The following is a 23,648-nucleotide window of genomic DNA, read 5'->3' on the forward strand; positions in this document are numbered from 1 at the left end:
AGCATCTGTATTATTAACATGCATTCCTTCATTCAACAAATAATACTGAGAGCCTCCTCTATGCTAGTTCTAGAAGATGGCATGCCTTTGAGCAAAGAAATAGAGCCTGAGGTTTACATAGGTCTTCATCAGCAATTAAAAGATATGCCAAAGCTTCCCCCCCAACCTCGCCCACCACCCACACCCCTTTCTAGAGGGGTGGGGTAGGGAGGGTGGGAGGGAGACGCAAGAGGGAGGGGATATGGGGATATATGTATACATATAGCTGATTCATTTTGTGATACAGCAGAAACTAACACACCATTGTAAAGCAATTATACTCCAATAGAGATGTTAAAAAATAAAAAAAAATGTGTTGGTTACTCTTAAAAAAAAGTATGCCATATCTCACATAGCCAGCTTTTTCCGAGAGAAATTAGAAACTCATTCAAGGACACAGAGGACTAACTATAAGTGAGGCAGATAAATCTCCATTCTGTGTCTGTGCTTCAAAAGTCTCATTTTTCAAAACATCATTATAATAATTGATCTGAGTGATAAAATAGGTGGGGTTTGGCTTTACAATGGAACCATCGGCAAGGGCTTTATGAAGAGAGATGTGCAGATTCCTTCAGCCCTTGGTCTCCGTGGTTGTGAAAGCCTTCAGCTACCATAGAGAGCAGTGCCAGCCAGAGATGAGGAAGAGATTCCAGTTCTCATTTAAGGAAATGTATACTTGCTATATATCTCCTAGCCTGCCTCAGTCATCAGGTGTGAGGAAAAACTGGAAGCTTCCTTCCGTTCCATTCAACTTCTAACTGTGGTCGTTACAGGAAGGGTAGGAGGGAGGGAGACGCAAGAGGGAAGAGATATGGGAACATATGTATATGTATAACTGATTCACTTTTTTATAAGGCAGAAACTAACACACGATTGTAAAGCAATTATACTCCAATAAAGATGTAAAAAATAAAAATAATAAAAAAGTGATGCAGAGGTGGTCACGGATGAGGTTCTGGTCCAGGTGCACGTAACGCACCATCAATGAGTCTGATGTCCTAGACACGCAGCCGCTAACATGGTGATGGACTGACTTTGGCATGCTCATTCCTGGGGACTCTTCTTGTGCCTCTGCTGCTTCCCCTGGGTCAGGAGGCAGCCTGGACATCATGGGATCTTTCCCTGTGTGATCCCTTCCTGCTGGGACAATGCAGCAGAACCAGGGCATCAACCCTCAGCTTTTGAGTTCAAAAATGCCCTTTGCAACTCACTGGAGAAAGCATGGTTTACAAGAAAAGCCATTTGAGTCACAGAAACTAAAATCCTGACGGATCCAGGGATATACATTTTATACCATAAACAACAGATTTGGAAGAGCATAGGGTAAAGTGAGAGCCAGTTTTTCCTGCCACATGGGAGAATTTTTAATCATCCCCAGGCTGGGATGAAGGAGCACAGAAAAGGATGCCTGACAGTTAGGGGTCAGTGGGTGTCCTGAAACAGGGCCCAGGCTAGTCTGTCCTCTGGAGCCAAGTCATGCATGGAGGGGTGTGATAGTTAATGTTATATGTCAACTTGGTTAGGCCAGGGTGCCTGGTCGGGTGGTCAAACACCAGCCTAGATGATGCTGTGAAGTTATCTTGTAGATACGAATAAGATTTAAATCAGTAGGCTTTGAGTAAAGCAGATTACCCTCCAAAATGCAGGTGGGTCTTGTCCAATCAGTTGGAGACCTTAAGAACAAAGACTCAGCTTTCCCAGAGAGGAAGGAATTCAGCTGGAGACTGCAACATAGAAATCCTGCTTGAGATTCCAGCCTGCTGCCCTGTGCAACTTGAACTCAGGACTGAGACATGCCCTCTCACCGGAATTTCGAGCCTGTTGGCCTGACCTACAGGTTTCACACTTGCTAGTTCTCACAATCACACAATTCTGTGGAACAATTCTTTAGAATAAATCTCTCTTGCTCTCCCCTCTGTCAATAGACAGAGCGCTAGATGAGAGGAAAAAGAGCGAAAAAAAGAGAGATCTTATTGGTTCTGTTTCTTTGAAGATCCCTGAGTAATACAAGGTGCAGATGACAGACGCCCCTCCCCACCTAGAGAAGTTTGGGCACCCAAGGGCAGAAGCAATTTGTGCCTTACTTCTTAGCTGGAGACCAACATCCACCACCCCAGGTGGTGTGATGCAAAGTGACCGCTGGTGCAGCCCCGCAAAGTTCCACACAAAACAGAGTGTCTCTTCTGTAATAGTCAGGGTTCTCCAGAGAAACAAAACCAAGAGACCAACAGGAGAGAGACAGAGAGATTGACTATAAGCATTGGTTCACGTTGTTATGGAGGCAAAATTCCCACAAAACTAAGAAATCTGATGGTGTAATTCAGCCTCAGGCTAAACCAGTTGGGAAGGGGTGTAAGTCTTGGAGTCCAAAGGCCAGAGAAACAGGGGAGCCAATGTCATGGGCAGAAGATGGTTTTCACAGCTCAAGAAGAAAGAGAACTTGCCTTTCTTCCACCTTTTGTTCTATTTGGGCCCTCAGTGGAGTAGGAGATGCCCACCCACCCTCGGGGAGGGTGGATGAGTCTTCTGGTTCAAATGCTAATCTCTTCCAGAAACACCCTCACAGACATGCCCAGAAATGATGTTTTAGCTGTCTGGGCATCCCTTAGACCAGTCAATTGACACATAAAATTAACCATTACACCTTCCCTGCTGAGAATTGCTCAGTGGATGCTGAAGGGGAGGTCAAGGACACCTGCCAACGGCTCCAGGTAGAAAGATCTGGGTGGACCAGTGACCCCCAATTAAATGGGAATGTGGATGTCTCAGAAGCTCGCAAGAGTAGACAATGGCATCCAAGGACAAGACGTCCCCTCCCGCCCAGGCTCCGACAGTTTCTAAACTCACTGCCCTTGAGGGGACTCACCACTATGTAGGGAAAAGGAGGAACCCTTAATTGCCCGAGGAACCCCTGAACTGGCTGTGGTTGTGTTTAATGAACCAGGGCTCATTCATTTCCGCCATTTAGTGGGAGCTTAGGGTATACATGAAACGAGATTGCATTTTGGATGCTTGAGTTTGAGGACTGAGACTCATGCTCTCTGCAGAAGCTTGAATACTAACATGGCAAATTCTACATCTTCACTCAGGAAAGTTAGAAAACACTCTTTGTCATAAGTCATGGTGTTTTTCAGTCTGGAGTCTATAAATTCATGGAGAGCACTCAAGTCCTATAATGATAGGGATCTTTCTATTGCTGTTAACCTTTAAAAGCATAAACATAATCTGAGATCCTAGACATTCATGTTTGCCTCTGAATCTGTGATAATATTAGACCAGGTTGCAACCAGATAAGGAAGGGGGTCCCCAGAAAAAGAGAACCAGGCATGGTTTTCTTGACATAAGAGAAGCCATTTCTGGCCTAAGCCTGGTCACAATGCTTGCCCTTGAACAGGTCTCAGTAATGAATCTTAAGGGAACAAAATAAGGCAGAAACAAACAACTGTTATCAGGCAAGCAAAGTAACAATAGCAAAGATAATGTATCAGTTGTAAGGACTCCCAGTTCTGTTTCAGTGGTAAGGATTAGCCTGAAGATCAGCCATCAGATCAACTGGAACCTACGGGAGGATGACGTGGACCTTTTCTGACCCTCGTGACTTCAATCAACTAAAGCTTGAACTCTGTTGACCACCCAAGCCCCTTCATGAATACACACATACTCTTAGCCTAAAACATCCCCAATCTTGCTGTTCTGGGGAGACACTGCTTTGGGAAAGACCCCTGGGTGTTTTCCTTACTTACTGCAAGGAGTAAATCCTTTCTTCTCCCATCTTTGGCTTGGTTGTGTCTTTTGGCTGGACACCCACCAGGAGGTGAACCGAGTTTTCAGGTAACAATATGATCACAAAACTGGCAGCATTTCACTTTTGTGTTTCTCTCAGGGATCCATACGAAGGCTTTTTCCCTTTCAAAGGGGTCTGTACAATACTAGTAAAGAAGAAGGTGGAGGAACGGGGTCAGAAGACTTGTTCTCGGGTCCTGGGAACGTCACTCTCTCATCTCTGGTCAGTTTCCTCACCTCCAGTGGTCATTCTGGAAATTAAATCAACTAAAACACAAAATGCGGGCTGTAAATTATAAGGCCCTGTAAAACTGTAATGTCCATTGAAATTCAGTTAGATGTTCCAGTAGTTTTCATGGCAGTTTGCTGTGTATGTGAGTGTGTGTGTGTGTGCGTGTGCGTGTGTGTGTGTGCGTGTGTGTGTGTGTGTATTTTGAAAAGGAAAATGGAACTAAATGTCTAACATTAAAACTATAACCATGGAAGTCCTTTGCTTTCTTATTGCAAAACAAACACCTATTTTGTCCATTGAGGACACAGCAGTTTGTATAAACTGGTACTGCTATTGAAACCTGGGGGGCTCCTGGGCATGGAAGCCTTTCAAAACATTGCTGCTCAGGGAAGGGAGGGATGCAGAGACAAGGGAGGAGCAGTCAAGAAACAATAGTGCAACCTTGGGGCAGGGTTCTGATTCCCACCACAAGAGATACATATAATATCTTTGAGTTCTTTACAGAGCAAAAACCCTCAATAAATGGAAGATGTTAGCATTCTTCACTCCGGAGAAGCTCATCAAGAGACCACCTGCAGCCAGATTAAAGGAGTGCAGGCCGTGCCCACACCCTGATCCTTATCAGCAAGCCCACCCTTGAACCTTTGCTATAAAACTCCTCACCAAGCCCTCCCAGGTTGGGACACACAGTTTTGAGGGCATTAGCCCACTGTGTCCCCCTTTGCCTGGCAAAGCAATAAAGCTGTTCTTTTCTGCTTCACCCAAAACTCTGTCTCTGAGATTCGATTCAGCACTGGTGCACAGAGGCTGAGTTTTCAGCATCACTATTTTGAAAAAAACTATTAATTTTGGAGTCCAAATGAAAATGAGTTCAAAACATCTGGTGGGGTTGGAGAGTGTGGATCAGGGCATCTATTATCTTTCTCTTCTCCTTTAAAGAGCTTGATGACGTCTTACACAGGATCTTGATTCTGGCTCATGGCCTAGGGCACTAAGCATGTCGTAGCCACTTGGAAGCAAGATGATTATGCTATTAAATTGAGTGCAAAGTCAATCAACAATCTATCATCAAAATTAAAATGTAGCTTCTAAATGTAATTTGGCTCCCCCATGATATGCTTGTGTTGGAAGCACAGAAAACCTAATCTAAAATGCCTGGACATTTCCTAGCCAGAGGCAGAAAAGAGACACCGTGATTTAAAGTGATAGAAATACTTTAAGGGGTCATTCACGAGGAGGATGTTGAATGTTCTTCTTTTTCCCCAATCTTCTGAATATTCTAGTCTTCCCTAATAGAGTAGGAACCATTGCCTCTTCACAAGGTATTTAAAAACACTTTCAAAACAGGGTATGAATAAGAGATAATGTGGCTACTGAAACTGAGCATAACCCTGTGGGGCTTCTGGACACAGAAGCCTTTCTGTCCCCCATTTCTTGTTTGTAGGGAGTAGAGGCCAGCCTCCATGACCTGCCCTGAGTTCCAAAGGGCAGATTCTTTAAGCTCTTCTGCAGAACTAAAACCCCCACCAAACAGAAGATGTTCCAGAGAGAAGGTCACAGTTTGATTACCTCAAAGCTCCTCAGGAGGCCACCTGAGGCCATAGTAAAGGAGCGCAGGCCCTGCACACACCCTGATCCTTATCAGCAACCCCACCCTTGAACCATTGCTATAAAACTCCTCAACAAATCCTCTTGGGTCATACTTTTTCAGGGCAGGAGGCTGCTGTGTCCCCCTTTGCCTGGCAAAGCAATAAAGCTATTCTTTTCTACTTCACCCAAAAACTCTCCAAAATTTGATTCAGCACCAGTGCACAGAGGCCAAGTTTTTAGCATCGCTATGACATAATTTCTATATGAACATGAGTTTGAAACTCTCAAAGTAGTCACCTTCTGTCTCCAGAATCTCTTTCAGTGATGCTAAAACATATAAAGCCATGTTGGAATGGCTTTCTGAACTTATTTATAAGTGATTCAAGAAATACAGGCTTAAATTTTTTATTTATACTCTGTTTTTAACTTGCAGAGAAGGCCTCAGGCTAATCCCCTTTACTCACTATTCTCAATTCTGAAAGACTTTAGACAATTTTAAAAATTAAAATCCACCATCAAAGAGCAAGGATTTGCCAACAGTGAGAACGGGTCTGTCTTTGAAAGAATTTGTTGTTTACCACTATATGCCTAGTTCCAGCCCATAGGACTTGTTAAATAAACAGCCATACTTCTGAACTTGTTCAAAATGTTTTGGATGTGTGCTGTAGAGGAAGAAAAACTTAACTTTTTTTTCCTCTACCATCTTAGGCTTATTGGCTGGAACCCTGTAAACTAGACTGACAAAAGTCAGATTAACAAGAGAAAAACAGAAGTTTGTTGAAACGTGAAGCTTCCATACACAAGAGAGTACCCAATGATGAGTAACTCAAGGGGTGGTTAGAACTTGGGCGTGTATAGCATCTTAACAAAAGAACAACACATTTTCATAGAAGTGATAAGACTTAGAAAAAGGACTTTGAACTTCTAGGGAAGGCAAACTCTGGGAAGGTGAATATATGAGGACACTAATGGAAGAAAAGGGCTACCTAGTAAAGTGAGTTATGTAGGTTTCTCTGGGGCATCTCTGGGCTGATAAAGGTCCAGAGTTGTCTCCAGGGACTATCTTCTGTCCTTTCTGGTAGTGTGGGAAGGGGGGAACACCGTGACAAATGTATACTCTGCTTTTAGGCAAATAGGGGGAGAGCAGGGAATTTTTCTTATATTGGCTCTATCTTCATCTCAAAATACTCTTTATTTCAAAGCGTCCTATTTGGGGATGGCATATCCTGCTACCCTTCAGTGCTGTAAGCCAAGTGTGACTAGTCAGGGATATGCTTGGTTTCTTTTTTATTTCAATATATTAAAACATTCTTGTATTTATATGCTGAAATAAATATAAAATTTGAAAGTTACATGTATATAAATCTATTCTTTTTCAGATTCTTTTCCATTATAGGTTATTACAAGATATTGAATATAGTTCCCTGTGCTCTACAGTAGGACTTTTTGGTTATTAATAGATGTTTACTGAGCTCATAAGTGAGTCAAGCACTGCAGGCTCACAGATTAGGAAAACATGCTACTACTTCCTGAAAGGCTCATAGTTGAGGTCATTTTCTCAGAACTAGAAACTGGTTTGGGGGCTGGATAATCCTTTGCTGTGGGGGCCATCCTCTGCCTTATAAAATGTTTAGCAGCATCCTTGGCCTCTGCTCACTAGATGCTGTTAGCAACCCCCAAAGAGTCACCACATAAAAAGTCTCCAGATATCATCAAATTCCTCTGGGTGGGGAGAGTGGTTCAAAAGCAGAGTAGATGAGAACTACTGCTCTAGGGGAGCAAGAGAGACAGTTAGCAGGGGACGCACTGCCGGGTGGTGAGTGCATGATGGAAATACACAAGGGAAGTCCCATCCCCATCCTGCCTCCTGCAGCCTGAGGGACCAGAGATGGATGCCAGAAGGGCAGCATGACCTGAGTCTTGGAGCATAAGTGGAGATTATGAAAATAAAATTTCAGGGAAAAATATTGTTTTTAGGTTAATAATGACCCAATCATATGGAGATGTCTGGTATTCACTTGAAAATTCAGAGGTCACACAAATAGAAGTGGATGTTGAAGCCCTGGGTTTTAGTGAAATTAGGAGAGAACATCCAGGGACAGGAGAAAAAAGCACAGCAAGTGGGGAAAGATGTGTCAAAAAAAGGATCCCTCAAGGGAAACACGAAAGAAAAGAACAGAGGGGGAGAGTTTGTAACAGTAAACAGGGCTGGATGTTTGGGTGTGGAGAAAGCTGAGAAGAAGCCTCTTGGCTTCTTCAAGAGGTCAAGAGGTCACTTGAGGATCTTACAGGGAATTTTCAAAAACCAAAGTATAAAGGACACACGTGGGAGACGAGGCTGCTGTGAAAGGGGAGAGGGAGTGCTGTTTTAAGGCGTTGTCAGGGTTGAAAGAAAAATGGATTTGTTTAGAAGAGCAAAAACATAGAGCTGTTTGGAAGCCAAAGGAGCAGAAGAGGAGCGAAGGGAGATTTCAGGGAAAGGGCATACACTTCATGGAGCAGGGCCTCAAGGACTCAGAAACAAGAGAACAAACAGGATGCTTCCTTTCAAAGGAAGAGTGTCTGCTTTTGCCTCAGGGGAGGATGTAGTCAGGCCAATGCTCCTACTGATACAATCACAAAAATGTGGATAAATTACAGAATTATATTCTCAAGGCATCAAAGAACTGTGGAAATGATAAGGACTAGAGGAACTAAGATTTCACATGTGGGAAAACCATCCTGAGGTGAAATGATGGTGGCCATCCGTGTTTCCACGGGGGCACTTTCAGCTTCTGCTGAAACAAAGAGAAGCAGCAAAGCATGTAAGGGCAAATGAGACTGCTGTGACAAACTGGAAATGAGAGGGGCCTCAGGACAGCTTCTGGGTTCTGGAGCAGTGTGGGAGACGATGGAAGCAAGCCAAGATCTCTAAACAACAAAGTGACTTTGCTTACATTCTCTTGGTGCTTAAAAGGCAAAGTCTTTCTGGGAGTCTGCCTCAAACACAAAGCAGATCTTCCCTGAAGCCGTTTGCCAGATTTTGAAAAATGTGTGTGGAGGTGTGGCAGTTTAAAATATGTTCACAGGTGCTTTGATACTCTTCCCTTCAGTGGAGCTAATTCCCCTTAGTGACTCTTTTCCAGGGAATAGAACGTGGCAGACATTGACGGAGTGTGACTTTTGAGCCTAGGTCATAAAAACGCTGTGATTTTGCCCTTGCTTTCTCTCTTGAGTCACTCTTTCTGAGAAAAACCACCTGCCATGTCATAAGGATGCACAAGTGCCCTGTAGAGAGGCTACGTAGTGAGGAAATAAATTCTCTGGCCAAGAGTCAGAGAAAAAAGGAGAGCTCAGGTGAACAGCCAGGTAACTAAGCTTGTAAGATCTACCCGCTCCAGTCCAGTCTTCACCTCAATGGCAATCCCAGCCCACGTCTTGGCTGCCACTTCGTGAGAGACCCTCAGCCAAATCACCCAGCTTAGCTGCTCCCAAAGTCATGACCTACAGAAACTGACATAATAATGTTGGTTGTTTTAAGCCTCTAAGTTTGGGGTAATTAGTTATGCAGAAATAAACAAATATTACACATATAAAGTTAAAGGGCTACTTTGAAAATCTCTGAAGGGCAGAACTGAACTTTCTGGTCTTTCACAGCTGAGATGAAGACTTGCTAGGCTCTCTATCAAAAGCCAGAAACATGGTGAAGCAGATGTAAGCTGAGTCTTACTAAAAGTGCTGCTCAGCACCTAACTCAGCTCAATCTTGATTACAGTAAGGCGATCAGTCTCTTATCTTCTCTGCCTAACAAAGGAAAAAGCAAGTCTTTCTGTTGGAAGCTAACATCTCCCGGAGTCTCTACTGTTCTTTTATCAATATATACAATATACATTTTAAAAATTAGATAGGCAAAGAGGGAAGATCACATTGAGACAGAAGGGAAGGGACAGGGTACAACCTTTAAAAGAATGACACAGCCATTGAGAATACAGCATAAACAGGTTAGAACCAACTAGGCCCAAGATGGCAGAAGATTCAACTTCCAGTGGACCTTGAGCCTTATTATAGGCTGGTTGTAATACATTAGCTAAATGACACACCCACAGGTGCCATGACTATTTTGAGTCGTACCCTAAAAGGTCAAAAATGAGTGGTGACCCACTTCTTTGGAAATCTCTCCCCCTTTCCCAAAATAGTTGGAATAATCCTCCCACTTGTTAGCCTATGAAAGTGCCCAACCCATAAAAACTAACTACCCCATATTTCAGAGCCTCTCTCCCTTCTGGGACAGACTGCATTCTGTCTATGGAATGTCTATCTCTCTAAATACAGTTGCTTTCACTTTACTATGGCTCTCTCTTGAATTCTTTCTTGCGTGAAGCCAAGGACCCTCACTTGGTGGCCCATCCCAGGGACTCGCCTGAGACCGAAGACATGACCATCCTCTTGCGCCCCATTTTCCTGCAACAATATGACTAATAGTCAATTGAAAGAAGAAAACATTCAATAGAAGTAGAAACACAGATAAACTGCATAGTGGAAATAGCAAACAAGGATTTTAACTTGATTAATATGGTTCTTTAAATGAAGGAGAAGAATCATAATATAGACAAAAAGATGAAGAATTTTTGCAGAGAACTTAAGTTCAGAAAAAAACAAATGAGCATGTAAAATTGAAAAAAGTATAATTTCTCAAGTTGAGATAATAGTGGGTAGATTTAACAGCAGACTGGACATGCAGAACACAGTATTAGTGAGTTGGAAGAAAAGCTAGTAGAAATCACCCAAATTGCAGAGAGAATAAAACAGTAGGAAAAACAAGTAAGAGCATAAATGCCCTATGGGATACTCTCAGAAGGTCCAACATACGTATGTTCAGTGTCCTAAAGAGGAGAAAAAAAGAGGGAAAATTGGGCAGAAGTAATAGAGAGATAACAGCTGAGAATTTTCCAGCAATGAAAAAGGAAGAGAGATATTTTATCTTCTGAAATATTAATTAGCGAAAGAGAAGAGAGGAGGAAGAGGAATTCTGATGTTGAGGTGTAAGAAGCCATGTCTTCTCAGTGAAGCAGGACACAAGTTCACCTTCAGAGAGTGAGGCAGTTTAAGGAAGTAAGCGTGAAACTTGAGGAGAACAGAAAAGGGGTAGATCAGCCATTGTGGGCAATTCACTAGGGAATTAACTAGAATAAACTACAAGAAATGTCAGGTAGCAAGGAGGCCTCAGATGAGGTTATATAACATAATTTTGTGATGAGAGCAATGAATATGATTGAGTATCTTTTTCTAATAACATCTACAAGCTCAACATCAAGACCACACACACACACACACACACACACACACACACAAACACTTGAATCTAATCAAAGTTAGGCAAAAGCAATAGGGAGGTCAAGAAATCAAACAGATACTGAAACTTGGGACACTAGTAATAGAACAGTTAAGATGGTTGATTATCTAATCCAGACCAAGCGGGGAAACTAAGATAAAAGAATACCGGTGGACTGACAGAAGTAAGGGAAGGTTGCAGGACTGTTGGCTTGATGGAGGGGTAAAAAAGGACATTCAGAGTGAGACAGTGGAAGATACCAAAGGTCGTAGCCACGGTGAGGAAGTTTCCCTCCTTGAAGGCAGAGTAACTCTCAGTGGTTATAAGATCCAGAAAAGGGCCATGAATAACAGTTTTTGAAATGAAATTGAGGTGAAGATTGTTGATGTCAAGATGGTTGAAAAACTGTGAAGCCAAAAGTTGCTTCATTTCCCTAGATCTGAGGAAAGAACCCAGGTGAGACCCCTGCACTCTCCCCTATATTTTATCTCTCCACACAGTTTCCTACCTTAAGCTAAAACGTAGTGTTCTTACCAGGATTTTTAGTTAAGTTCGAACTTTTAAGGAAAGTTTCATTCTGCAAGCTTCCTTGCTGACATGAAGCAGTCTTTTTAAATGTCTGCTCAAACGGTTAAAACTAAAAATAGAGAAATAGCATTCTTTGAAAAGTCACCCTTTTATAAATGCTTGCCTATTTTCTTTTTGAATCCCAGCTAAAGATAACATACAAACTTATAGAATTTGTACTTCCAAAAAAATCCACCTGGCTCTTGAAATTCAAAGTGAGAAACAACAGGCCAGCACGTTTTTAAAAAAGAAGCAGGTAAGAACATCCAGCTCAACCTGACAGCTCAGCTTATCCATCAAACATCAGCACTGATAGAAGCAAATTGTTGGGACAACTTAGAGAAAAGGTGACTTGGAAAATGCAACAGTGATATGTGTGACCATGGCCTCCCCTTTACCCTGCCTAGATAATTAAGGCTGCCTGTTTGCCTGACGGTGATCTATACCTTGTGGAGCTACAGGTGGAAATTTGTGAAACATAGTGTTGAAATATTCTACAGATCTGTGGTTGTAAGGCACTTGGAGCATCAGTTAACTCTCCAGTGCACGTTAGATGTCTCTCAAAAGGGGCTCCGTGATTTAACCACACATCCATAGAAATGTCTTCATCCTCAGATGCAGTTAACTCCGAGAACCTCAGAAGTGTCACTTCTTTTCATGAAACTTAGTTTCTTGCCATTGTTTCCTTAAATTGAGGACTGTTTCTTGCCGTTGTTTCCTTAAATTGAGGACTTAGAAGCAGAATCCACCTTTATTTTCTTTCTTTTTATTGAAATATAGTTAATTTACAGTGTTGTGTTAATTTCTGCTGTACATCAAAGTGATTCAGTTATACACATATATATATATATACATGCATTCTTTTTTATATTCTTTTCCACTACAGTTTATCACAGGATACTGAATATAGTCCCCTGTGCTCTACAGAAGGACCTTGTTGTTTATCCATCCTCTATATAAAAGCTTACATCTGCTAACCCCAAACTCCCACTCCATCCTTCCCCAACCCCCTCTCCCTAGGCAACCACCAATCTCTTCTTTATGTCTGTGAAAATCCACCTTTAGAGCCAAGGACAGTGTTAGTGGACTTACATAATTTTCTAAAATACTATTTCTATTTTGTTTTATTCTGTCATGTACCATACCTCCCCAAGGTCAGAACTTATTTTTAAAATCTATTTTGCAGTGTTTATTCAGAGTGCTAAAACCAGAAAGAGACTAATTTTTCATAAGCTTCATTTCATTTCCATGGCATTGGCCTGCATTCTAAGTTTTAAAGACATTAGTAAGCTTCTAGAAATAGTTCTTCGAACAATAGCTGAGAGAACATGGCCAGTTTTTATCAGCAGGAAGCCTGACTATCCTAGGATGTACTTTTTCTTTTGTAGCATAATAAGTTTATTTTATAAAATTCACCTTGGATTTGGGACTTAGGAGCAAAGTGCCAAAGAAAATCCAATGGAAATTTATAAGGTTCTACATAAACATCTTCCTAACGTTGCACCAAAGTGACTAATGCACGATTTTTAGTTTCTTAAATCATTATCTCCCCATTGATAGGAGATAGCTTGTTCTAGGGTGACTTTAAGCTTTTCTTTCTCCCATTTAGAGCTTTTGTGTGGCATAACATCAACAATATTCAAAAGCAGTCACTCTCTCTTCTGCCAACTGCAGTCTCAATAAAATCAGTGAATAAACCCCAAAGAAACCATCACTACATCGTCGACAGTTTTGCAAACAAAGCATCTTTTTAATGTTGGGCTTACCAAATTAAAAGTTCCAATGGGAAACCTGTGAATTAAAATCCCACAGCCATTTTAGCTTCCCAACAATTCTGCTTTCTTGAGAAAAGTTTGCAGAGCCTGTTACACTAGCCCATTGTATCTCCACAGGTTACTTCTATTTTTAGCAATAAGAACTTTAATTTTCTCTAAGGTCATCCTCCATAGCTAACTCTAGAGGTAGCTAGGAGAGCTAAGTATTGAAACTTACATCTTCATGTTTTATAAACTCTATGTTCATCACTTTCTCTTGAAAATCACTATTTTAACACAATTCTTTAGAGCTGTAGTCTGAGCCAGGCTTGTTCTCAGGCTATGAGGAGAACCCTGAACTCAGGGCTCAGAAGGAGTAGGAAATAATGTAACAAAGCACAAGATACATCTTCCCTAAAGACTGACTGTATTCCTTGAGGGGTAATTTACAACGCAAACACTGGAGAATAGAATAAACATTCACGTGAATTTTGGGGCCAGAACACCAGATTTCAAACACCTTTGGGCCTTTGGGCTGGTCATGTCTTGGGCTGGACATGGCATTAAATTTAACTTAGAGTTTTTGTTTCTATGGTCTCAGAAAATAAGTCTAAACAGAGCAGCCACTGCAGAACCTGAGTTTCAAAATAGATTTCCTCTATGATGCAAAACACCCCAAGTTAAGATATATAGGAAAAGTTCCAGAAGTGGCAGGTTGCCCTGCAACCATCTTTGAATTCTATGCCTTGGGATGGTTTGGTCCTATTATAAGATGTTGGACACAGCTAATCCTCTAGGGTAGCGTTCATTCAGCAAAAATTCATTAAATGTTTGCAAAGGTGCCACATATTGAGCAGTGCCCGCAACTCAACTACCCACCCCCAGCTCTGCTGTGTTGGCCCTCTCTCCTCAAATTCTGGAACATCTAGCCCCCTTTTGAGGCCCGTTCTGGGGGACCCCATTCAATTCACAGCTGAACCAGATGGGTTTTATTAATATTTAGATCCAGGAATAATAAAAACCATAGTGGGAAACCATAAATACATCTCTACCAGATAAGATCCTACTGTGTGCCAGACCTGAGTGTCTTGAGAGTGAGGAAAGGCCGATAGCCTAATTCTTGTCTTTAAATAATTGGTCATCTCAGTGTGCAGAAGAGCGCACATGAGACAATAGATGAACAAACTTAAATAACAGAAGAAAAAGTCTAACATGTCACAGTATATGTTGGATATGTACAAAGTATAGGCAACCTAGACAAGGTAATTCACACAGGGCTACGTTCAGAGAATAGTCCACGCGTTGACCCTCAGGAGAAAACCATGACTCAGATCTCAGCAAGGATATAGGAGCTGGAGACCCCTGAGGAGCAGCCGGTAGAAAACCCAAAAGAGATGCAGAAAAAAGAGAACTGCAATCAGGGGGCCCCAGACAGATCCACACCTGATTTTCCAGAGCAGAACCAGCCCAAGGCATAAAATTCAAAGATTTTTGCAGGGCAACCTGCCATTTCTGGAGCTTTTCATACGTATCTTAACCTTCCTTTTCCAAGCATTTTGGCCCCAGGAGTGACCTAGGGTTGACAGGATGTGCCCGCCCTCAGAGTGGCCCAGCCCTTTCACCTGGGCTCTGCCTCTGTGTGGCCCAATCATGTGTCAGTACCTTCTCAGAGCACAGAAAACCCTTCAACACCTGGTGTTAAGGTGCTTTCCCAGTGGTTGGGAGTGCTAACAAGCCCCAAGATTCTCTGCGTGGTCTCTGTTCTGTACCCAGAGCACAACTGCTCCAGGACATTTCTGACAGAACGTCCACCCTTGCTGGGCCATCATATTCTGCATAACAAAGTGGCACATTTAATATGAATAGATTTTCTAGTTACCTCATTTGCTGCTTAATGACCTACTGTACATAATCTTCAGAATTTTTAATATATCAGATTAGCTGTACCACATTGGTTTCTAGCCTATTCTTTCTGGGAAGCATTTTTACAGACTCATTAGTCAACCATCCAGTCTTCGTGGAGGCAAGGTATTTTCAGAATATTTTTTTTAATTGAAGTATAGTTCACTTACAATGTTGTGTTAGTTTCAGGTGTACAGCAAAATGATTCAGTTATACATATAAGTGTATATAGGTGTATGTATATTCTTTTTCATATTTTTTTCCTTATGGTTTATTACAGGAGACTATCTCCCTTTTGATCAGTATAAGAAACAAGAAACCCCCCAAATAGAAGAGCAGTGGTTAGGGCAAATGTATTAACTTCCAGTGGCTGCTGTAATAAAACCTCTCACAATTCCAGAGAAATCCAAAATCAGGGTGTTGACAGGACCACACTCCCTCTGGATGCCCTAGGGAAGAGTCTTCTCCTTGCCTCTTCCAGCTTCGGGTGGCTCCTGGGGCTCCTTGGCTTATGATGGGATCAATCCATACTCTGCCTTTGTGATCACATGGCCTTCTTTTCTATCTGTATAATCTCCCTTGGTCTCACTCTCTTAAAGACCCTTGTCATTGGCTTTGAGGCCCCCCAGATAATCCATCATGATCTCCTCATTTCAAGACCTTTAACTTAATTACATCTACAAAGACCCTTTTTCAGAATAAGATCACATTCACAGGCTCTGGGGCTTAGGACAGGGATACACCTTTTTGGTGACCATCTGTCCCAGTTTTCCTGAAGATGAGGGGTTTCCCAAGATGTGGGACTCTTAGCACCAACATGAAGACTAGCTGGTTGCCCTAACAGTAAGAAGCAAACTTCAGAAGACTAACATCCCCAGGCATAATTAGGCAGCGATTCTCAAAGTGTGATCCCCAGACCAGCAGCGTCAGCATCCCCTGGGAATTTGTTAGAAATGCAATTCTCGGGCCCCACCCCAGACCTATGGAATCAGAAACTCTGAGGGTGAGGCTCAGAAATCTGTCTTAATAAGTGCTCGAGGTGGTTTTAAAATACACTAAAGTTGGAGAATCACTAGAAGTATGATTTTAGTCTTGGCCAAAATTTGGGCAAAGGAAAAATACTAACTGGAACTGTGGCTCTCAGCTCTGGCAGCACATTTGAATCACATGAAAAGCACTGATGCCCAAGCCTCATAATTGGTCCAGGGTGGAGCCTGAACAATGGTGTTTTTTTAGAAGCTCCCCAGGTGATTATAGTGTGAGTCGGGGCCAAGAACCTCAGCCACAAGACTTAATCCAGGGGCAGCATAATGAGTGTGTGACTGAATTTGGGTTTCAGAAGAGGTTTGCCTGGCCCCTTCATGCTCCAAGTCATAGCATAAACAAAACCATGCTTTTATTTTGAACTTAAAAAGAATGCAAGACCATATTTCTTTGGTCTAGTTACAGATGGACTACAAAATGTAATTTCAGGGTAGTTCGAGAAAGAGAATTATGTGAATATTTCAGGTGTGAAAAAGGTCCCAAATTAAGACAGAGTAAGGTAAGGATTTAATGTGGGAAAAGAGCAGAAATACTGAATCTTTAGCTGGGATGGAGGCTATTTCCCACGCTTGATGATGTGGGCTCACTAAGGAATTACAGCATGTGGACAGTATGCTGTCCTCTGCACATTGACCCCAGCCACCATAGCAGCATTTTGACTACCATCTTTTTCCCCCACATAATCTAAAATCAAGTTTTAGTTTTACCTCAGGAGTACCTTATACGGATGGAGCCTGAGCATTTAAAACCAGGAAGTTGGTGATGAAGATCTGAGAGCCAACTGATAGATGCCATGGGTATAAATAAGAGTATCCTGGAGAGAAGATATGAAGGTTGGGGCTTCCCTGGTGGCGCAGTGGTTGAGAGTCCGCCTGCCGATGCAGGGGACATGGGTTCGTGCCCCGGTCCGGGAAGATCCCACATGCCGCGGAGCGCCTGGGCCCGTGAGCCATGGCCGCTGAGCCTGCGCGTCCGGAGCCTGTGCTCCGCAACGGGAGAGGCCACAGCAATGAGAGGCCCGCGTACCACAAAAAAAATAAAAAAGATATGAAGGTTGAGTGTAGAGTCTGTAGCAATTCGTCCACTTGTTAGCGAGGAAGAGGAAGAGGAAGACCCAGGAGAGGGAGAGAAGAAATCAGCAGAGAGGAGGGGCAGGGACAAGGGGGCAGAGAAACATGGGAACGTCTCTGAGAGGACACTGGGCAAGATCCTCATCAGTGACATGACGAGGGCTGGTCCACAAAGGTCAGGTGGGAAGTGCTTTCAAGCAGTTTAGACAACTTTTACAAAAATATGTGTCTGTAAAGGGTAGGATAGGAGTCTTAGGAAATACCAGGGTCATGGGATGAGTTTTTTTTTAAAGACAGAGCAGATCTAACCATATTTTACAGGGAAAAAGGAGGCTATGAAGACAGGGAGACCAAGGATTCAAGAGAAAGATCAAGACATGGAAACGACCTAAATGTCCATCGGCATATGAATAGATAAAGAAGATGTGGTACGTATACACAATGGAATATTACTCAGCCATAAAAATAATGAAATAATGCCATTTGCAGCAACACGGATGGACCTAGAGATGACCATACTAAGTGAAGTAAGTCAGACAGAGAAAGACAAATATTATAGGTTATCACTTATATGTGGAATCTAAAATATGACATAAATGAACTTATCTGACAAGCAGAAACAGACTCACAGACTTAAAAAACAAACTTATGGATACCAAAGGGGAAAGTGGGGGAGAGATAAATTAGGAGTTTGGGATTAACAGATACACACTACTATACAACAAGGGCCTCCTGTATAGCACAGGGAGCTATACTTTATATTTTGTAATAACCTATAAGGGGAAAGAATCTGAATATATATATATAAACTGAATCTGAATACATATATAATCTAAATATATATATATAATCTGAATATATGTATACACACATATATATATATATAACTGAATCACTTTGCCGTACACCTGAAACTAACACAACATTGTAAATCAAGTGTACTCCAATTTTAAAAAAAAGGATTTAAGAGAAAGAGTAAGGCCGTGGAGTACCTTTCCTAAAGAGACCAGAAGGAGTAGATCCCACAAAAGGGCAATTGTGCACATTTTGGAGGGAATAGGTATTTCTTTGTAAACAGGAGCAAGAGAAGAGATGGGGCTGAGAAACGTTGTCAATGAGAGAAACAGAGTCAGGGACTTATGTTGAAATGGCTTCAGTTTGAGAAGTAAAATGAGAGGTGAGCTCATCTACTAAGAGCTGAGGGAAGAGTTGGCAATAGGATGTGTGTGGCAGTTGCCATGGAAAAGCAGTGGAGTCGGTTCTGTCCACACTATTGACATTTGGGGCTGGATAATTTTTTGTTGTGGGGAAGGGGGTGAGTATCCTGTGCACTGTAAAATGCTTAACAGCATCCCTTACCTCTACCCGCTAGAGAAGGTAGCATCCCTACCCCAGTGGGGGCAACCAAAAATATCTCCAGATATTGCCAAATATTCCCTGAGGGTAAAATCTTCCTCCTGCCAACCTGTTCACTCAGTGGAAAAGGAAAGACAAATCCTAAAACAAACAGGAAAAGGGAAACTAGGGTGATGAAAGGAGAGTAATCTATCTTTGGGGAGAAAAAACTACAACTAATATCCTGATAAATATGGGTAGATACGGTTTTATTAAAACAAGAATAAAGTACATTGAGTACTTATTGAGGCAACAAAAAAACTATATGTTGGAAACTAAAAATATGAGATCAAAATGGAAAAGATAAGAAAAGAATTAAAAGACAAAACTGAAAAGAAATCTTCCAGTTAGACAAAATGATAGACAAATGAAAAAAATAGGAGAGAAAAATAAACAAAACGAAAGTGTCATTCAAGAAACCAACATTCAAACAATAAATGTTTTAGAAAATGAGTTCAGAGAAAAATAGAGGGGAATAAATTACCAGATAAATAATCTAAGAAAATTTCCAGGAACTGAAGGACATGAGACTCCAGTTGGAAAGATGGCCTTAAACATTCAGTACAAGAGGATGAAAGCCACTTGACTTCAAAGCACATCTCTGTAAATTTTCAGAAAATTGGGATAAAGGGAAGCTCAATAACAAAAATTGGGGCACAGACAAAAATTTGTAAATAATAATGGTATTTGATTTATTTTCAGCAACAATGGAGCCTATAAAATAATAAAAAACACCTTTGAAAATCTTAAAAAACTACCAAGTGTTGACAAGGATTTGGAATTAATAGAAATACCATACATTGCTGGTGGGAATGCAAAATGTCACAGCCACTTTAGAACACAGTTTGGCCATTTTTTAATAAATCGAAACATAAACTTACCATATGACCCAGAAATCCTACCCACTTAGAGAGAAAGAAATGAAATAAAAATATATGTCCATATAAAGCTTGTGTGCAATGTTTGTTGCAGAATCCAGTGTCCATCAGTTGGTGAAGGGACAAATTGCAGTATATTCATACTATGGGATACATCTCAGTTGTAAAAAGGAAAAAATGCATATAACAAAATGGATGAATCTCAAAAACATACTAGATGAAAAAGGACAAACACAAAAGTCTATAAACTGTAGGATTCTATTAATATGAAATTTTGGAAAAGGTAAAACTATAGTGACATGAAGCAGGGCAATAGTTGCCTGAGAATTGACTGTAGAGGGACAAATTTTTAGAGCGATAGAACTGTTCTATGTCTTGATTGTAGGGGTATTATTTACACAATTATACATAATTACCAAAATTATGAAGCTATATACTTTTTTTGAATTTTATTTATTTTTTTATACAGCAGGTTCGTATTAGTCATCAATTTTATACACACCAGTGTATACATGTCAATCCCAATCGCCCACTTCATCCCACCACCATCCCTAGCCCCCTGCGGCTTTCCCCCCTTGGTGTCCATACGTTTGTTCTCTACATCTGTGTCTCAACTTCTGCCCTGCAAACCAGTTCATCTGTACTATTTTTCTAGGTTCCACATACATGCATTAATATACGATATTTGTTTTTCTCTTTCTGACTTACTTCACTCTGTATGACAGTCTCTAGATTCATCCACATCTCAACAGATGACCCAATTTCGTTCCTTTTTATGGCTGAGTAATATTCCATTGTATATATGTACCACATATTCTTTATCCATTCGTCTGTCAATGGGCATTTAGGTTGCATCCATAACCCGGCTATTGTAAATAGTGCCGCAATGAACATTGGGGTGCATGTGTCTTTTTGAATTATGGTTTTCTCTGGGTATATGCCCAGTAGTGGGATTGCTGGATCATACAGTAATTCTATTTTTAGTTTTTGAAGGAACCTCCATACTGTTCTCCATAGTGGCTGTGTCAATTTACATTCCCACCAACCGTGCAAGAGGGTTCCCTTTTCTCCACACTCTCTCCAGCATTTGTTGTTTGTAGATTTTCTGATGATACCCATTTTAACTGGTGTGAGGCGATACCTCACTGTGGTTTTGATTTGCATTTCTCTAGTAATTAGTGATGTTGAGCAGCTTTTCATGTACTTCTTGGCCATCTGTATGTCTTCTTTGGAGAAACGTCTATTTATATCTTCTGCCATTTTTGGATTAGGTTGTTTGTTACTTCAATATTGAGCTGCATGAGCTGTTTATATATTTTGGAGATTAATCCTTTGTCTGTTGATTCGTTTGCAAATATTTTCTCCCATTCTGAGAGTTGTATTTTTGTCTTGCTTATGGTTTCCTTTGCTGTGCAAAAGCTTTTAAGTTTCATTAGGTCCCACTTGTTTATTTTTGTTTTTATTTCCATTCTTCTAGAAGGTGGATCAAAAAGATATTGCTGTGATTTATGTCAGAGAGTGTTCTTCCTATGTTTTCCTCTAAGGGTTTTATAGTGTCCAGTCTTAAATTTAGGTCTCGAATCCATTTTGAGTTTATTTTTGTATATGGTGTTAGGGAGTGCTCTAATTTCATTCTTTTACATGTAACTGTCCAGTTTTCCCAGCACCACTTATTGAAGAGACTGTCTTTTCTCCATTGTATATCCTTGCCTCCTTTGTCATAGATTAGTTGACCATAGTTGCATGGGTTTATCTCTGGGCTTTCTATCTTGTTCCATTGATCTATGTTTCTGTTTCTGTGCCAGTACCATATTGCCTTGATTACTGTAGCTTTGTAGTATAGTCTGAAGTCAGGGAGCCTGATTCCTCCAGCTCCGTTTTTCCCCCTCAAGACTGCTTTGGCTATTCGGGCTCTTCTGTGTCTCCATAAAAATTTTAAGATTTTTTGTTCTAGTTCCGTAAAAAATGCCATTGGTAATTTGATAGAGATTGCATTGAATCTGTAGATTGGGTAGTAGAGTCATTTTCACAATATTGATTCTTCCAATCCGAGAACATGGTATATCTCTCCATCTGTTGGTATCATCTTTAATTTCTTTCATCAGTGTCTTATAGTTTTCTGCATACAGGCCTTTTGTCTCCCTAGGTAGGTTTATTCCTAGGTATTTTATTCTTTTTGTTGCAGTGGTAAATGGGAGTGTTTCCTTAATTTCTCTTTCAGATTTTTCATCATTGGTGTATAGGGATGCAAGAGATTCCTGTACATTAATTTTGTATCCTGCTACTTTACCAAATTCATTGATTAGCTCTAGTAGTTTTCTGGTGGCATTTTTAGGATTCTCTATGTATAGTATCATGTCATCTGCAAATAGTGACAGTTTTACTTCTTTTCCAATTTGGATTCCTTTTATTTCTTTTTCTTCTCTGATTGCCATGGCTAGGATTTCCAAAACTATGTTGAATAATAGTGGTGAGAGTGGACATCCTTTTCTTGTTCCTGATCTTAGAGGAAATGCTTTCAGTTTTTCACCATTGAGAATAATGTTTGCTGTGGTATATGGCCTTTATTATGTTGAGGTATGTTCCCTCTATGCCCACTTTCTGGAGAGTTTTTTATCATAAATGATGTTGAATTTTGTCAAAAGCTTTTTCTGCATCTATTGAGATGATCATATGGCTTTTATTCTTCAATTTGTTAATATGATGTATCACATTGATTGATTTGCATATATTGAAGAATCCTTGCATCCCTGGGTTAAATCCCACTTGATCATGGTGCATCATCCCTTTAGTGTGTTGTGAGATTCTCTTTGCTAGTATTTTGTTGAGGATTTTTGCATCTATATTCATCAGTGATATTGGGCTGTAATTTTTTTTTTTTTGTAGTATCTTTGTTTGGTTTTGGTATCAAGGTGATGGTGGCCTCATAGAATGAGTTTGGGAGTGTTCCTTCCTCTGCAATTTTTTTGGAAGAGTTTGAGAAGGATGGGTGTTAGCTCTTCTCTAAATGTTTGATAGAATTCCCCTGTGAAGCCATATGGTCCTGGACTTTTGTTTGTTGGAAGACTTTTAATCACAGTTTCAATTTCATTACTTGTGATTGGTCTGTTCATATTTTCTATTTCTTCCTGGTTCAGTCTTGGAAGGTTATACCTTTCTAAGAATTTGTCCATTTCTTCCAGGTTGTCCATTTTATTGGCATAGAGTTGCTTGTAGTAGTCTCTTATATTTCTGCAGTGTCTCTTGTAACTTCTTCTTTTTCATTTCTAATTTTGTTGATTTGAGTCCTCTCCCTCTTTTTCTTGATGAGTCTGGCTAATGGTTTATCAATTTTCTTTATCTTCTCAAAGAACCAGCTTTTAGTTTTATTGATCTTTGCTAGTGTTTTCTTTGTTTCTATTTAATTTATTTCTGCTCTATGATTTCTGCTTTATGATTTCTTTCCTTCTGCTAACTTTGGGTTTTTTTATTCTGCTTTCTCTAGTTCCTTTAGGTGTAAGGTTAGATTGTTTATTTGAGATTTTTCTTGTTTCTTGAGGTAGGCTTGTATAGCTATAAACTTCCCTCTTAGAACTGCTTTTGCTGCATCCCATAGGTTTTGGATCATCGTTTTTTCATTGTCATTTGTCTCTAGGTATTTTTTGATTTCCTCTTTGATTTCCTCAGTGATCTCTTGGTTATGTAGTAACATATTGCTTAGCGTCCATGTGTTTGTGTTTTTTATGTTTTTCTTCCCTGTAATTCATTTCTAATCTCATAGCATTGTGGTCAGAAAAGATGCTTGATATGATTTCAATTTTCTTAAACTTACTGAGGCTTGATTTGTGACCCAAGGTGTGATCTATCCTGGAGAATGTTCCATGCGCACTTGAGAAGAAAGTGTAATCTGCTGTTTTGGAATGGAATGTCCTATAAATATCAATTAAAACTATCTGGACTATTGTGTCATTTAAAGCTTCTGTTTCCTCACTTATTTTCATTTTGGATGATCTGTCCATTGGTGTAAGTGAGGTGTTAAACTCCCCCACTATTATTGTGTTACTGTCGATTTCCCCTCTTATGGCTGTTAGTATTTGCCTTATG

The sequence above is a fragment of the Delphinapterus leucas genome, chromosome 4 (genome assembly GCF_059928025.1).
Source record: "Delphinapterus leucas isolate spDelLeu-1000000601 "Yukka" chromosome 4, BTC_Dleu_Yukka2, whole genome shotgun sequence".
Lineage (NCBI taxonomy): Eukaryota > Metazoa > Chordata > Mammalia > Artiodactyla > Monodontidae > Delphinapterus > Delphinapterus leucas.